We start from the raw sequence: 16,809 nt of genomic DNA, 5'->3' as shown, positions 1-16,809 counted from the left end.
GGGATTGGTCCTGCTCTGGGCAGGGGGTTGGACTAGATGACCTCCAGAGGTCCCTTCCAACTCTGATATTCTATGATTCTATGATCTGATGTAGGTGATTGCTGCAAAACCCCGTGCATCCCCTGTGCCCTCTGTCAGTTGACATCAAGTGGCCCCTGGGCCACACATTCCATGCTCCTAATGTGTTTATGATAGGTTGGGAATTTTAATGGGGCTTTCAAAGAAAGTCTTAAAAATATGAATACTCTTGTATCTTTCTCCAAATTCTTTCACATTTTCTCAATACACCCCACTGTAAGTGGTATCTCGGAGTTTCAATATTGAAAGTGAAATCCAAATAAATCACATACAGAAGGGTGAAATCCAGCTGCAAGTGACCAGCCATGTTACCCGCAAAAATCTAGGATGCCCTGTGTTTACCCGAGTGAGGGCACAATACGTGACCCAGTCAATTTAGACACCCCTATCCTTTCCCTCCCAAGGGCTCAGGGTGTAAGGCATCTACCCTTACCTACAGGGCTCAGTGAAAAACCTGGTCAATTTAAGTACCCACCCTTTCCCTTCAGGGGTCAGGGCTCTAAGGGTCTGCGAAATCTTTACCCAGTGAAAGAGCATTACACATCTGTGCTCTAAACATCTTATTTATTAGCAACACACACAAAATACATATGCCAAGAAAATCTCTTATGCTCACCACTCTCAATATACAGATAAATTTCACCCAATGACCAGTCAGGATTCATTCATCTGGGGGTTCCCGGTGATGCCTCTGCATGTCACGGTCATGCAGAGGGGTCAGAGTTCCAGCAGCTTGATGTTAAACTGCAATCCAAAAATGGTTCCCAAAGACCATTGTTTTTCATTTACATTATATAGGTAACACTAGCTAACTCCTTCAAGTTTACTAAACCTATTACATTATCCCACACTCCTAAATAACAATTTTTTTAACCAATTATGCACTGGCACCTATGTGTCCTCTTTCCTGCCCGATTTTTTTACTTTTTATCTTTCATGCCCAAATTGTAACTTAATTGTGACCTTCTCTGTTTGCGCAGCATAAAAACATTGGTCAGAGCTTATCTTGCCATTTGTTGAGTCTCTTTCTCTGTCCTTCCTAATTTCCCAGCGTCTTTACAACCCTGGTGGGTATAACTCTCGTTAGGGACATTCCTGAGGTGCGGGTTCTTTATCAGCAGCAGAACATTCTCTTTTTTTTCTTTTTCTTTTTTTTTCAATTTTAGTGGTGAACTTCCTGAATTTCACCCAAGGCTGATTTAATATAGGGGTAGGGAGGTGATCAGGTCTCAGGCCTACAGCCAGTTTATAGCCTATGCAACACTGCTCCTCATGCAAGAAGCTCTGAATAATAAAAGCACTTCAATGGGAACTAATAGGCTCAGATCCACAAGGCTATTTTCCACTGATTTCAATGGAAGTTAGGACCCTGAAAACCTTTGTGCATCTGGGCCACTCCTAAATGCCAAGTCACTTTTGAAAATGGGACTTGGGTTCCTAAGTCATCGAGAGCCATGTTTTTAAAGGTATTTAGTAGGGCTGTCAAATGATTAAACAGAATAATCACAATTAATTGCAATATTAACAAAAAAATATTCGCAATTAATTTCAGTTTTAATCACTCTGTTAAACAATAATAGAATACCAGTTAAAATTTATTGTAAATACTTTGGAAATTTTCAAATATATTGATTTCAATTACAACACAAAATACAAACTGTACAGTGCTCACTTTATATTATTATTTCGATTTCAAATATTTGCACTGGAAAAAAGATAAACAATGCAATGTAGTGCAATCTATAAGTCGAAGAATGAAGGGCCATACGAATATTTAGTATATCTGCACATAAATACCTTGCAATGCTGGCTCTAACAGTGCCATGCGAACGCCTGTTTTCACTTTCAGGTGACATAGTAAATAAATGGGTAGCATTATCTCCTGTAAATGTAAACAAACGTGTTTGTCTGAGCAATTTGCTGAACAAGAAGTAGGACTGTGTGGAGTTGTAGGTTCTAAAGTTTTACATTATTTTATTTTTGAATGCAGTTATGTGAAAAAAATAATTCTACATTTGTAAGTTGCACTTTCATGATAAAGAGATTGCACTACAGTACCTATATTAGGTGAATTTAAAAATATTATTTCTTTTGTATTAGATTGCAGATTAGACATAGCAAGCTCACTCCAGTAAAATACTTTAAACCACCTGTACTAAAAAACAGCTTTTGTATACTTAATAATGTGACCTACTCGGCCATATCTGGTTGAAAGGAAAATGTAGTGCCCATCTTTAAAAAAGGGAAGAAAGAGGATCCGGGGAACTACAGTTCAGTCAGCCTCACCTCAGTCCCTGGAAAAATCATGGAGCAGGTCCTCAAGGAATCAATTTTGAAGCACTTAGAGGAGAGGAAAGCGATCAGGAACAGTCAGCATGGATTCATCAAGGGCAAATCATGCCTGACTAACCTAATTGCCTTCTATGATGAGATAACTGGCTCTGTGGATGAGAGAAAAGCAATGGTCTTGTTATTCCTTGACTTTAGCAAAGCTTTTGATATGATCTCCCACAATATTCTTGCCAGCAAGTTAAAGAAGTATGGGCTGGATGAATGGACTATAAAGTGGATAGAAAGCTGGCTAGATCGTCGCGCTCAACAGGTAGTGATCAATGGCTCCATGTCGAGTTGGCAGCCGGTATCAAGCGGAGTGCCCCAAGGGTCAGTCCTGGGGCTGGTTTTGTTCAATATCATAGAATCATACAATCATAAAATATTAGGGTTGGAAGGGACCTCAGGAGGTCAGCTAGTCCAACCCCCTGCTCAAAGCAGGACCAATCCCCAACTAAATCATCCCAGGCAGGGCTTTGTCAAGCCTGACCTTAAAAACTTCTAAGGAAGGAGATTCTACCACCTCCCTAAGTAACGCATTCCAGTGTTTCACCACCTTCCTAGTGAAAAAGTTTTTCCTAATATCCAACCTAAACCTCCCCAACTGCAACGTGACACCATTACTCCTCCTTCTGTCATCTGCTACCACTAAGAACAGTCTAGATCCATCCTCTTTGGAACTCCCTTTCAGGTAGTTGAAAGCAGCTATCAAATCCCCCCTCATTCTTCTCTTCCATAGACTAAACAATCCCAGTTCCCTCAGCCTCTCCTCATAAGTCATGTGTTCCAGTCCCCTAATCATTTTTGTTGCCCTCTGCTGGACGTTTCCCAATTTTTTCACATCCTTCTTGTAGTGTGGGGCCCAAAATTGGGCCCATCTCTCTCTGTCTCTGTCTCTCCAAAGCCTACTAGAGGGAATGGAAAGAGTACCATTGACTTTAACTATCATCATCAGGCACTCTATAATCATGGAGCTTAGGGGATTAGAAGGCAGGAGCTCCTGGACTCTATTCCTGGCTTTTCCCTGACTCCCAGTGCATCCTTGGGCAAGAACCTTTACCCCTCTAACCTAGTTTCTCCTTATATAGCAGAGGATTGCTAATGGTTAATTACTTACTACAGAGGGGCATTGGGCCCATTGCAAAGAGCACTGAAGGGAGTTCTTTCTGACTCATTGTAGAATTAAATAGCTCATGACCATCATCTCCACACCCCCCATATACTCCTTCCTCTGCAATCTCCCCTTCCTGGAGATCTGGTACACCACGGTCTATGTCCCCAAGACAATTGCAGTCTTCCTTGGGAAAAGCAGAACCACCTCCTTCACTAGCTGCATCCTGCAGACGTACTTCATGTTCTCCCTGGGCTGCATAGAACAAATCCTCTTATCTGCCACGGCCTGTGACCACTATCTGGGAATTTGCTACCCATTGCGCTATTGCACCATCATGAACAGCAGCCTGTCCGCTCAGTTGGCCCTTGGTTCCTGGGTGTCTGGTTTTCTGGCTATTTCTAGCCCAGCATATTTGATAGCCAGGTTGTCCTTCTGTGGCTCTAATGTCATTAATCATTTCTCCTGCAGCATAGATTCCTTAGTCATATTCTCCTGCACAGACACCTTGGTGATTGAGAGGGCAGCTTTCCTCATCTCGATCATCATCATCCTGGGACCATGTCCCATAACCCTGGTCTCCTAAATTTACATCATTTCCACCGCACTGAGGATCCCCTTGGCCCAAGGCTGGCAAAAGACCTTTTCCATTTGCTCGGCCCACCTCACTGTTGTCCCTATCTGGTACGGCTCCACCATCTTCCTCTATGTCCAGCCTTCCAAACAGAGCTCCTTGAAACAAGTTTGTCAGCATTTTGAACCCTATTGTCACACCGCTGTTAAACCCCTTCAGTTACACTCTGAGAAATAAAGAGCTGAAGACGGCTTTATGGAAGACATTCAGTCGACGTGAATTTTTGAATGGCTGACCTGCTACTGAGCCTGACTCTCAGCCCATGCTCATGTTGCCTTTGGTATTTGCAAGTCTATTTAGGCATCTAAAGATTCAGATGGCACCTAGATACAATTAAATATATGGCTTCTAAGACCAATGGGAGTTATGCACCTAACCTGCTGGGGAATTTTTAAAATTTCCACATGGCACCTTCAGGAACTGACAAGCTTTTTGAAAATCTGGCCCTAAGAAGCTATCTCGAGTTCTCAGCCACAGCACATTGGAATCAATGAACATATTGCAGTTGAATTAAATGGGCTTTCAATCACTGCCTATGTGGACATTAGCTTTAGCAATTCACATTTAGGCCCCCATCCTGATGTCATTACTCATATACTGAATTTTATTTGAGTGGTCCAACTGACTTCAACAGGACTACTCACACTAAGTAAGATAAGCTCGTGCATAAAACATCAGCAGGATCAAGGCCTCAGTGACATAGGACAAATTTCTGAGTGCAGTTGCAAAGTTTAAATTTGTAGTAACCCCAGAGTTTTTATTATAGATTCATAGATACTAAGGTCAGAAGGGACCATTATGTATATGATTGGCTGTGTGATTCACATGATGTTGTTGCTATTCTCTGATTCAATGTCTGAATTAAACAACAGAATAAATAACAACAACAGGAAATACAGAATCATGAACAAAGTTGACAGGGTTTTTTTAGTGATGAATTTCAAAATTTCAGACTTATTTCCATTTTTAAGGGTTCTAAGTTTTTAGGAGTTTTTTCCCCCTGCATTTTGGTACATGGAAAAAAAAATCAGTAATGATTTTTATAAAGTTTTTCCTTGAAAACTTTGATAAAAAATGAAGTGAAAGATTTCATGAAAAAAGAAAAAAAAATCACTAAGTCAACAGTTCTTTATAAAAATTGTCATTTATGAAAAAAGGTCATTTAAAAAAAACAAAAAAAACAAAACCCTTTTTCAATTTTAAAAAAATCGTCCAGCTGAAATGATGAATAACAAATAACAGTCTCTTTTGTTTACACATGAATATTTGTGTTTGCTGGTGGATATGGATATGCATACAGAAATATCTGAAAATATCTGTGTGAACAAAAACTTGTTAATACTGTATGTGAAAAGTGATAATCCCCTGGTACAAATATAGTCCAATTAAATAGTCATTTGGAATTCAAATCTATGGTCACAAACATAATTTTGTATAATTTGATTGGCTGGGCTCATGAGATCATTCCGTCATAATAGATGGAGATTTACTAGGAGGCAGCTTTAGCGTTCAAAGACATGACCCAAACCAAATTGAAGTCCATGAGACTCTTTCTATGAATTTCAATGAGCTTTGGAAAGAGATGGAGAAAGAGAGAGAATCACAGAGTTTAAGGCCAGAAGGGACCTCCAGATCATCTAGTCTGACTTGCTCTATATCACAGACCCCCAACACCACCCAGCACCCACATACTAACACCAACAACCAATATTAGACCAAGTTCTATGACCCTTGGGAGACTAACAGTGATGAGCTGCCAAAATCTTAACAACTGGTTCCCTCTTCACCCCACGAGGGGGTCGTTGCCCACCCCTGCCCCCCGGGACTCCTGCCCCATCCAACCCCCCCCACGTTCCTTGATGCCACCCCAGGACCCCTGCCCCATCTACCCCCCTCCCCTGTCCCCTGACTTCCCCCAGAACTGGGCAGGAGGGTCTCATGGGCCACCATAGTGGGTGTCCACCCTGCCCCTAAGAGCCAGAGGGACCTGCCGGGGGGCGAGGTGGGGAGTCCCGGTGGTGCTTACCTGGGGCAGCTCCCAGGAAGCATCTGGCAGGTCCCTCTGGCTCCTAGGGGCGGGGGAGCGTAGCTAGGGGGGAGCAGGGGGAGCGGCCGCTCCCCCCACTGCACGTCAAAAGTGGCACCTTAGGCACTGACTCCATGGGTGCTCCAGGGCTGGAGCCCCCACGGAGGAAATTTGGTGGGTGCAGAGCACCCACCGGCAGCTCCCCGCCCCGCGCCCGGCCCCAGCTCACCTCCGCTCCGCTTCTGCCTCCTCCCCTGAAAGCACCGCCCCTCTCTGCTTTTCAGCGCCCCCCCCCGCTTCCCGCGAATCAGCTGTTCGCGCGGGAAGCCGGGGAGAGCTGAGAAACAGGCAGCAGCTTTGCCCTCAGGCCGAGGGTGGCGGAGGTGAGCTGGGGTGGGGAGCGGTTCCCCTGCACACCCCCCCCCAGGGTTACCTGCCGCGGCGCAGACGGCCCTCCTCGCGTCCCCCGACCCCAGCTCACCTCCGCTCCACCTCCGCCTTCATGGGCCTGGGCACCAAGCCGCCGCCGGCTTCCCAGCCCGCCCCGGCTTCCCCCGTGAACAGCTGATTCACGGGAAGCCGGGGGTAGGGGGGTGGTAAAAGCAGAGTGGGACAGAGCGTAACTCAGGGGCAGAAGTGGAGCAGAGGTGAGCTGGGGCTGGGGGCAGGGCGGGGGCAGGGAGCTGCCGGTGGGTGCTCTGCACCCACCAAATTTTCCCCTTGGGTGCTCCAGCCCTGGAGCACCCATGGAGTTGACACCTAAGGTGCCACTTTTGGCTGGTTGTTAAATTTAGAAGCCCTTTTAGAACCAGTTGTCCCTCGTGGAACAACCGGTTCTAAAAGGGCTTCTAAATTTAACAGCCGGCTCCAGCTCTCCACTGGAGACTAAGCTACTGTGTGTCACAGGCCTAGGGCAGGAGGCATCGAGGTGCACCAGTGCCCAAGGCACTTGCAATGTCAGGGAATTGATTCAGGGAGCTATACCCAAATAATCCTGGAAAGTGACCCATTTGCTATGCTGCAGGGGAAGGTGGAAACCCCAGGAAGATCACTGCCAGTCTGATGTGGTGGAAAATTCCTTCCAAAGACCATTTATGAAAATCAGTTAGATGCTGAGTATGTGAGCAAGAACCAGCCAGCCAAGCACCTGAGAGAGAATTCTTGGAGGTACCTCAAAGCACCAGCACACCCAATGTCCAATGTCCAATCTCTGGCTGTGGCCATGTATGATGCTCCAGAAGAAGGAGACAAAAAAACCAAAGAAATAGAATACACTGGAGAAACATCCCTTTCTGACCTTTGCAAGTGACCAGCTAAAGTGCTGAAGCATGAGAGTTTATAAATATAAAACATAAATCAGGACGGACCCCCATGACTGCACAGCCCAGTCCACTACCTCCACAAGAAATCTCGTCAGACAATCCCACTCATAAACTAGTCAATCTCTCTCTTAGAACATATTAAGTTATTTGCCCCCACAACTCTTCTTGGGAGGCTGATCCAGAATCTCACTTCTCTGATGGTTAGAGAGAATGAGAAGAATTATCATGAGGTTAGTAAAGAAGAAATGCATGAAGGCAGATATATGAGTTCACAAACCAGCTGCATCGGAATATAAATCATTGTTCCTGAAACCAGTCCCTGAAACTCTTACACGATCTCTACAAGCAACACACACTGTACATTAGAAGCATGACTTTGAAGTTCTTTGGAGATCGAATCCCAAGGCAATTTGTGAAGCATATAGATAGCCTTGAAGGAGGTTATTTTAGCTTGGTTAAAGGAGAATTAATATAGATCTTAATCACTGTAAAACTATATATAACACTGGAGAAAGAGAGAGAGAAAACGATTTATTAGTATATTACACAAGAAAATATATAGTTGTCAGGTGAGAATATTATGGAAAACAATGACCAGGATATTGTAGGGCTAGCTCCATCATTAGAGACTGAGACATTTGTCAAATTTAAAGGAGACTGTTTTAGTTAAGCAACATTTTTGTCTGTGTTTCTAAGCTAATGTTTTTCATTTGCTGTCTAACGTGGCAGATGAGCTCCTTGGAGGTTTTATGCCAATTCAAATGTCTTTCCACTTCAAGATGTTACCTCTGCTCACCAAACCCACCCAAATGTGAGAATGTTTTCTAAGATATCTGGCTGCCTTCACAGTATTTACTGTCCTCACTTTGGAGTTATACCAGTGTAATTAGAATCTGAATACATCACATATTTAAGAAAAAAAAAAGATGATACAATCAAAGTCCTTGCTTTTTTCACTAATAACAATTAGCACTCTAGTATATGATTACAGATGTTAATGAAAGAGATCATTTCCAATCATTTAAAGTGTGGGCTCCAGTTCTAAAACTGAGGATACAAAATCATCCCCTTCTGTCTCATCCAATCTGCCTCCCATGCCTATTCAGAATCAGAACTGATGACTTCAAGGGGAAAAAATATTTTTTCTACTTTTCATTCCCATGAGTGCTAAAGAGTGAACCAAGCAAAAATCAAGTGGATGGATTCTGTGCCAAGTTCCAAGCAGTTAGATATCTGAAATGTCATTGGAAAGAATGAGTTGACTCTTGGGTCACAAGAGCACAATCTGAAGGCAGTGAAGCTGCCAGATAGCTGAGATAAAAGTGGTGTGGTGAACCTAACACCCTCCCTTTGGTATACTGACGTGCTTTGGGCTCCTTTTCCAGACATTAGGAAGCAGTAAGGATTGAGGAGGGACTGCACCATAGGCCTGAGTCTCAACCGCTGACTGGTTTGAAATATTTTGCCAATCTCTGCATCCCAAACCTCACTGACACACAGCTGGGCTAATTTTCACAGCAATAGAACATGGTCTTGTTTCCTAAATGGAAAATCCATCCATGGCAGGGGACATATGTGAAACTAATGCACATTTCCTCTTTTTCTTTTCCCCCTCCTCATCAACTTTAGTCTTTAGTATTCTGAGTAGGGCACTGAGGATCTCTTGGGGTCCATTCTCAGTTCTGGAAGGGGACGTTAGACAGGTCATTACAATAGAAGACCAGGAACAGGGTTGGCGTTTTCGAATGAGTTAAGGAATTTAGTTGTCCAACTCCCAGTGGAAATTAATGGGAACTGGGCACCTAATTCTACTGGGCTCCTTTCAATAATCCTAGTCTAGGACTTTTGGTTCCAATACCAGTGCTGTAGAGATTCTGTGGTCTAGTGTTTAGATGGAAGAACTGGGAGCCAGTATTGCTGGGTTTTGCTCTCAGCTTTACTACAGTTGCCTCACTGCGCAACCTTAGACAAATCAAAAGTATGCCAATGGGTGCAATAATGGAAAGGCAGTTGTAAACTTAGATCAATATCCAGCCATGCCCCCAGAGTATGTCATTGTCCTTCTTTCATTGGTTTCAGCAAGCCTGGGGTTGTGGTGGAATTTATCTTCCTAGGATGCCCTGGGAACCAGTAGTTGCAGATTTCCCTCTTTGTGCTCATCCTGATGGTCATGGGAAATGCAGCCATCATAACACTAGTGATAACCCAACATTGACTCCACATCCCTATGCCCTTCTTCCTTTGCAATCTTTCCTTCCTGGAGATATGGTATACCACATACTCTGTCCCCAAGCCAATTGCAATCTTCCTGGGGAAAAGAAGAACCATCTCCTTTGCCAACTGCCTCTTGCAGATATACTTCTGGTTTTGCTTTGGATAAAACCAATTTTTCCTCTCCTTGGTGATGGCCTTTGACCACTATTTGGCCATTTGCTACCCATTGCATTATAGCATCATCACAAACAGCTCAGCTGGCTGTTGGCTCTTGGGTGTACAGTTTCCTGGTTATCTCTGTGCTGGAATTTCTGATCACCAGGTTGTCCTTCAGCTGCTCAGTCATCATCAACCATTTCTGTTCCAACAGAAATTCATGGATAGTCCTCTCTTGTATGGACACGTTCATCACTGAGATGGCAGCTTTCATCATCTTGGCCATTGTCATCCTGGGCTCATTTGTGATCATAGAATCATAGAATATCAGGGTTGGAAGGGACCCCAGAAGGTCATCTAGTCCAACCCCCTGCTCGAAGCAGGACCAATTCCCAGTTAAATCATCTCAGCCAGGGCTTTGTCAAGCCTGACCTTAAAAACCTCTAAGGAAGGAGATTCTACCACCTCCCTAGGTAACGCATTCCAGTGTTTCACCACCCTCATAGTGAAAAAGTTTTTCCTAATATCCAATCTAAACCTCCCCCACTGCAACTTAACTCTCCTTTCATACATCTATATCATCCTTACTATTCTGAGAACCCCCTCAGCCAAAGGCTCGAAAAAGACCTTTTCCACTTGCTCTTCCCATCTTGATTATATGGTACAGCTCCACCACTTACCCCTCCTGCACAGAATTCCTTGGAAATGACCCTGATACCCAACATCCTGAATGCTGTTGTAACACAATTGCCAAACCCTTTCATCAATGCCTTGAGGGAAAATGAGGTGAAGAAAGCCTTGGGAAATACTATCTGTGGGAGAGTAAATAATTTCCAAATGGCCTGGAGGTCATTCCACTAACATTGAACATGTTTAAAATCAGCAGGACTGCATTAATGGATCAGTCCCCAGCTATATCAAAGACTGGATATTGATTTATGAACCAATTGGGCTCCTCTGGGACACTGCAGATAACTAAGCCCAGGACAAAAGACATCAGAGCAGTGATCAAAGGAGCACTGTCTGTCGGGTGATCTGGCTATGGAACATACTCTCAAAAGAAATCAGGCATATCAGAATCTGTCTAAAGGAAACACTAAACAAACCTTCACTTAAAAAAGTCTGTCCACCAGAACATTACTGGTTTTTTACATTACAACACTGAAACTGCTTCTACCCCTGAATGCCCACCACAACAAAAATCAGAAACAGGCCCCAGAAAGACCCAAGTTCTGATATGTTTAGCAGGTTAAAATCAAACATAGGGAAGAACTTCTTCACATAATGCACAGTCATCAGGTTTCAAAAAAGAACTAGATATGTTCACAGAGGATAGGTCCCTCAATGGCTATTAGCCAAGATGGTCAGGATGCAACTCCATGTTCTGGGTGTCCCTGGCCTCTGTTTACCAGAAGCTGGGAGTGGGCGACAAGGGATGATTGCCTGTTCTGTTCATTCCCTCTGGGGCATCTGGCATTGGCCACTATCTGAAGACAGGATACAGGGCTAGAGGGACCATTGGTCTGACCCAGTATGGCCATTCTTGTGTTCGTGTGTTCATAGTGCTAATTACTTTCCTCTGTTACAGGAGTGCTCTATATCTGTATATCTGGAAATGGGGAATACAGAGACAACCCATCCTTGCATAGTGTGGGGGGGGGGCAGAAAAAGGGCAGTGGCTTCAGCAAATGTTACTGAGCATGCTTGCTGCATGTGAGCATGTAGAGTACAAGCCAAGCAACAGATCTGCAGGAGCATATGACCCTGCATACTCCCCCTCCACCCGATGCATCACCTCTGGGGGAAAAGATTAGGTGCCAGTGATGATATCAAGTATAGAAAACACAATTCCTTGGTTTTGTGGCACCAATAAAATTCACAGTTGAGGCTTCCTCTGTCCAGCTATTTGTCTTTGCACAGCAAGTGGAAGGGGTCTTATTTGGCATTTGCCATTATTTTACAGCTGGGGAAAATGAGGCTGCGGAGGGCTTAAAGTAACAGACCAAAGCTCCCCCTGTGTAGTGAGAGTTTGGCAAAGACAGGCCTAGAATTCTTTTCTCCAGTCTGTACTTTCACCAGGAGACCAGCCTGGCACAGCAGAGTGTGTTACATATCCTAGGGAAGTCTGTGAAACTCTGTTGAGATCAAATATCCCCAGAGTGCTGGGGAGATAGGGGTGGAGTACAAAACAAACCTCCCCTTGCAGCCAGTTTGAGCTGCCGTTCATTAACAAGGTAGGTAGGGGTAAAGCCTATTGGATGTTGTTGGAAAGAGAATCCCACCAAATGTCAAAATCTACGGAATTTGCCTGAGACTTTTGGTTTTGAAGAGGCAGAGTCTCATTTTTACTAACAACACTTTGCACCACTCTGGCAGTAGAATGGGGCTTAAAATTGGAGGGAATTATACTAATCACACATATTTTAAAGCTCTTTATACTGCAAAATGATCTTGATATACATATGAACCAGGTGTGCAATATTCCTCTATTTGATATGTATTTTGTTGGGGGGGGGAGGAAGGAAGATACATCACCTTCTGATGCACCATTTTTCAGCAGCCATGCTATTGTGTGTCATCTGGGAAGAGAAAGAAGGTGAAAGAAACGAGTTTGTATTAACAAACTCTATCAGAAGACAGGGTACGTTAGATTCATTAGCCAGATGAAGCCTATCATGCCATTATAGTTTAAAGCAATTGTATTGATGAATAGGTTTGCCTTTCTTGGTAATGCAAGCTATCTGAAAAGTGCCATTTAAAAACTTTGCCTCACAGAGGAGTCAACATAGCAATAGTGAAAGAATGAGTATATTGAGTATATCTCATCACTCTTTTTTCATATAGTATAAAGTTTAGGATGAACAAAATGAAATTGTATTTTTTGTAAATTGCATAACTAATAGAGCCAATTGGGAAGTTATGGTTTTACATCAAATTTTTTGACAGAAATGAAAATACTTTTGTTTTTTGTCAAAAGTTCTCTTTTTTTCATTTTTTTGTCAAAAATAAAATAGCAAAAAAAAGTTTTCAGCTAACCACAAGTTTTGAAATTTCAGTCAGAATGGTTCTTTTAGTCACCACAAACTTCTTGTTTTTATTGTTTTAGTGAAAGTCCCAAAATTATTTTATTTGTTTATTTGCAAAAATCTCTGTTTCATCAAAAAGACGGTGTCTATGGATAAAATTTGTTGATGGAAAATTCTCAAGTAGCTCTTATAAATTAGCCTGTGAATTTTACTGGTACAGCAAGTTTATTGAGGCAATTGAGAAAAAGATAGATAGATCTATTTCTTGTCTGTTCACGGGAATAGAAGTGGGAATTTCAACTCTTGTGTTCTATCCTCAGCTGTCTCTGTCCTCTGAACACATCCCTGCTTCAGTTTCCCCACCTGTAAAATGGGAACAATCGGCTGACCTAGTCAACCTTTCACTCCAAAGTTCCTTAAATCAGGCTTCTACTGTGTGGGCATACTGTGTGGATTAATAGCCATTCTTTGTACATTGCTTTGTGGCCTAAAGAGCTATACAAGGGCTAAGTATTGTTATCTGTGCAAGAATAAATTCAAATTTAAATGGAAAGGATGGCCATTGCAGCTGGGGTTTTCAAAGAAGCATAAAGGAATTGGCTGTCCAGCTGCTATTGCATGGACTGCTTCCAACCTGTTTGAATATACCAGGCTGCAATAACTACCAATCATTTAGTCTTTCTTCTACAAACTGATGTCTGTTTCAGTTCAGGGAGCAATGTTCTTTGTAAAATGTGGCAGATGTAAACAGAGTAGTAGGGTGGGTTGTCGGTTGTTCCTTAAGCATTTGGCATCTGGCAGTGTTTGGAACATGATTCCTAACTAATTAGGCTATTGTTCTGGACCAGTCCAGGCTGTAAGGGTTTGTCTGAAGGCTGAGCCCAGGGGAGGTGAGTGGAAGAGGGAAATGTGAAAGGAAAATGGGGAAACAATTTTAGTGTATTTGTGGAAAGCTGTTTATTTGTTCTTTGCCTGTCTCTATTTGTGTGTCCTGCCTTTTAGATTGTAAGCTTTTCGGAGTAGGGGTGGTCTTCTATGTTATGATTGTGCAGTGCCCAACACAACGGAGTCACAGCCCTAGCTGGGACCTTAACATTCTACCAGAAGACACACAATAAATAATAAACATAATTTCTAATTTCAAATGTTACTTCCTTGTTTCTGAGAATTTGGGGTGCGATTTTCTAAAGGCTTTACTCGCTGAAAAACAAGAATTCCGTTTTGCGGATGAAAAAAAGGTTTCAAACTTTGTTTTGTTTGAACACAGAAAGAACATGAGACCTTTCAAAAGTTTTAGAAATAAAAAACAGGAGAGCAAGAGACCTCCCCTCAACATCCAGATGGTTTCAGCAGTCACCTGGGCCATGATAGAGTCATATTTAAGTCCCAACTCTGGTTGATTTGTAGGATGGACTCAGACTTGGGCAAGTGCCCAAACTAACTATCTGTAGAGTCAGTCTTTTCCATTTGTTCTCACTTTTATCAGTAATTGGATTCCAGACTAGATGAAATTTTTGTGATTTATGAGCGAGCCTAAGTCCTACAGACGTTCAATGAGAATTAGGCTGCACAGGGACAGATTTGCAAAGGTATTTAAATACTTAAAGATGTGTGTCAGCATCTGGTGGGTTTTTAAAAGTTTAAAGCAGATGAATTGTGTTAGGATATAGATATGCGGGCCTGTCTGTAAAGGCCTATACTCTAAGAATGTAGGTGTATTCTTATCACTTGGCTAGTTATAGAGGTATAAAAGAAAGAATCAAAATCACTGTCTGCCGGTGTAAGGTCCTTCTCCTACTGTGACAGTCTGAGGCCCTGTTCTTAGGCTAAGGCCTTTGGCTAAGCAGCAGAGGCAGCCATAAGCTGGGAAGCAAACGGTCACCTGCTCACATTCCAAACTAGTCACACTGAAATAAGGTGCTATTGGGCTGTTAGGAATACAATCCTGTCCTACCACCTCCAGAGAAAGGGAAGTGCCTAGAAAATGTAAAAGGAAACTTAGTTTGATAGCATCCTGTCTGGCAAGAACTCACTTATCAATAGCTGGGACGTGAAATCCTCACTTCTGTATTGTTTTGTCATTATAGTTCCCACTTTGCTATTGTTTGTCTGTATAATCTCTGTCTGGTTCTGTGATTGTTTCTGTCTGCTGTATAATTAATTTTGCTGGGTGTAAACTAATTAAGGTGGTGGGATATAATTGGTTACATAATCATGTTATAATATGTTAGGATTGGTTAGTTAAATTTCAGGAAAATGATTGGTTAAGGTATAGCTAAGCAGAACTCAAGTTTTACTATATAGTCTGCAGTCAATCAGGAAGTGGGGGAGTGGGGGGCAATGGGAACAGGGAATGGGGGTGGGGAAATTGGAATCATGTTTTGCTAAGGGGGGAAATGGGAATGGGGGTAAGGAAATTGGAATCATGTTTGGCTAAGGGCAGGAATGGGAACAGGGACACAGGTGTAAGGCTCTGTGGTGTCAGAGCTGGGAAGGAGGATACTAAGGAAGGAAACTGGAATCATGCTTGCTGGAAGTTCACCCCAATAAACATCGAATTGTTTGCACCTTTGGACTTCGGGTATTGTTGCTCTCTGTTCATGTGAGAAGGACCAGGGAAGTAAGTGGGTGAAGGAATAAGCCCCCTAACAAGTTGACTGATTAATGTGTCAACATGCTTAAAAATAAATAAATCTTACAGGAATGTTGATGCTTCTCAGCATACTTAGCAATCACCTGAACATTGCTGGAAAATTAACAAGTATGTGTGTTGAAACAAAGCTGGTGTTATTTTGAAGTAAGGTGAATAACATATTTGGGTTTGTGCAGATGGAGAGTTAAAGTGCAGCAAGCTCGGCTGTGAATCTACAGCAGACACTGTGGCTACATCTACACCGCACACTACTTGCGGCAGCGTGCTGGGCATACGCAGTTAAGCACCACAGTGAAGAGGAGGCTGCGTCCACACTGTGGTGGGTAGGTACACACAGCAGTGAAAGGCTTTGGTAGTGAGGAAAGCCTTTACCGGGGGACATGCCAGAATCTTTTCCTGCTGTCTCCCCTCTGCCAGAGCCTTTCCCCACTGCTGGGGTACTTCACTGTGGTGGGGAAAAGCTCTGGCAGCTCCTAGCTGCACAATACTTACTCTGCAACAGAGAAAGACGCCAGCAGTGGGGGTCAGCGTGAGAGGGCTCATGCAACTCCCTCTGTTGGAGCCTTTCCCCACCACAGCAAAATATTCCTGGCACAGGCAGGCAGTATGACACTACACTGCTAACAATAACAGTATTGATGGGAGAGGCCCTGCTTAGATGAATACAGAGCTGTGTAGGGTACCTATTGGGTACATAGCCTCAGGGTTCAGGCATGTCTTTACTCTACTTGCCTAAGCAGCCCCTCACTGTCTACACAGCTATTTATGCCTGTGGTAGGGGGGAGAGATGCGTCTGTAACCTACACACCTCCAAAAGATGTGTAGAGTGTAGACATACCAGAATTCTCTGTGTGGACCATGCTTTTACCTACTAAATGTTCCCCAGTGTTTGTTTTTTTATTTACTGTGCTTTGAAGCAGAAGTTGGTCAATGGGGACTTTTTAGTGAGTGGTATCAATGCCTACATTAACACATAGCGTACTGTTGACTCACACCCCAGCTTCCCATGCACTGACTTTCCATCTACACAAGGTCTTTGACAGTCATTACAACAGAATAAAGTGTTACAATGCTGTGTGTTCAATGCTGTGTGTTCAGCATTTTTATCTGCCTGCCGCCAATGGTCACTTTTGTCTTGGCAGATGGGCTTTGTGACTAGTACAGAAACAGAAAACCGAACCAGCGTGCAGGAGTTCATCTTCCGGGGCTTTCCCGGCACTTAGTATTTCCGAACATCCCTTGTTGTGCTGTTTTCTGT

At 43.2% G+C, this 16,809-nt stretch overlaps 2 pseudogenes; both read left to right on the top strand.

Moving 5' to 3' along the window:
• The first annotated feature begins 3,602 nt into the window (after window positions 1-3,602).
• On the top strand, window positions 3,603-4,389 carry LOC144273186 (olfactory receptor 6F1-like; annotated as a pseudogene).
• Window positions 4,390-9,729: 5,340 nt separating this feature from the next.
• On the top strand, window positions 9,730-16,774 carry LOC144273185 (olfactory receptor 6F1-like; annotated as a pseudogene).
• Window positions 16,775-16,809: the final 35 nt, after the last annotated feature.

This window comes from Eretmochelys imbricata, chromosome 13 (genome assembly GCF_965152235.1).
Source record: "Eretmochelys imbricata isolate rEreImb1 chromosome 13, rEreImb1.hap1, whole genome shotgun sequence".
In the NCBI taxonomy this organism is placed as follows: Eukaryota; Metazoa; Chordata; order Testudines; family Cheloniidae; genus Eretmochelys; species Eretmochelys imbricata.
The sequence above is the reverse complement of the archived record's forward strand: the minus strand, read 5'-3'. Positions and strand labels throughout refer to the sequence as shown.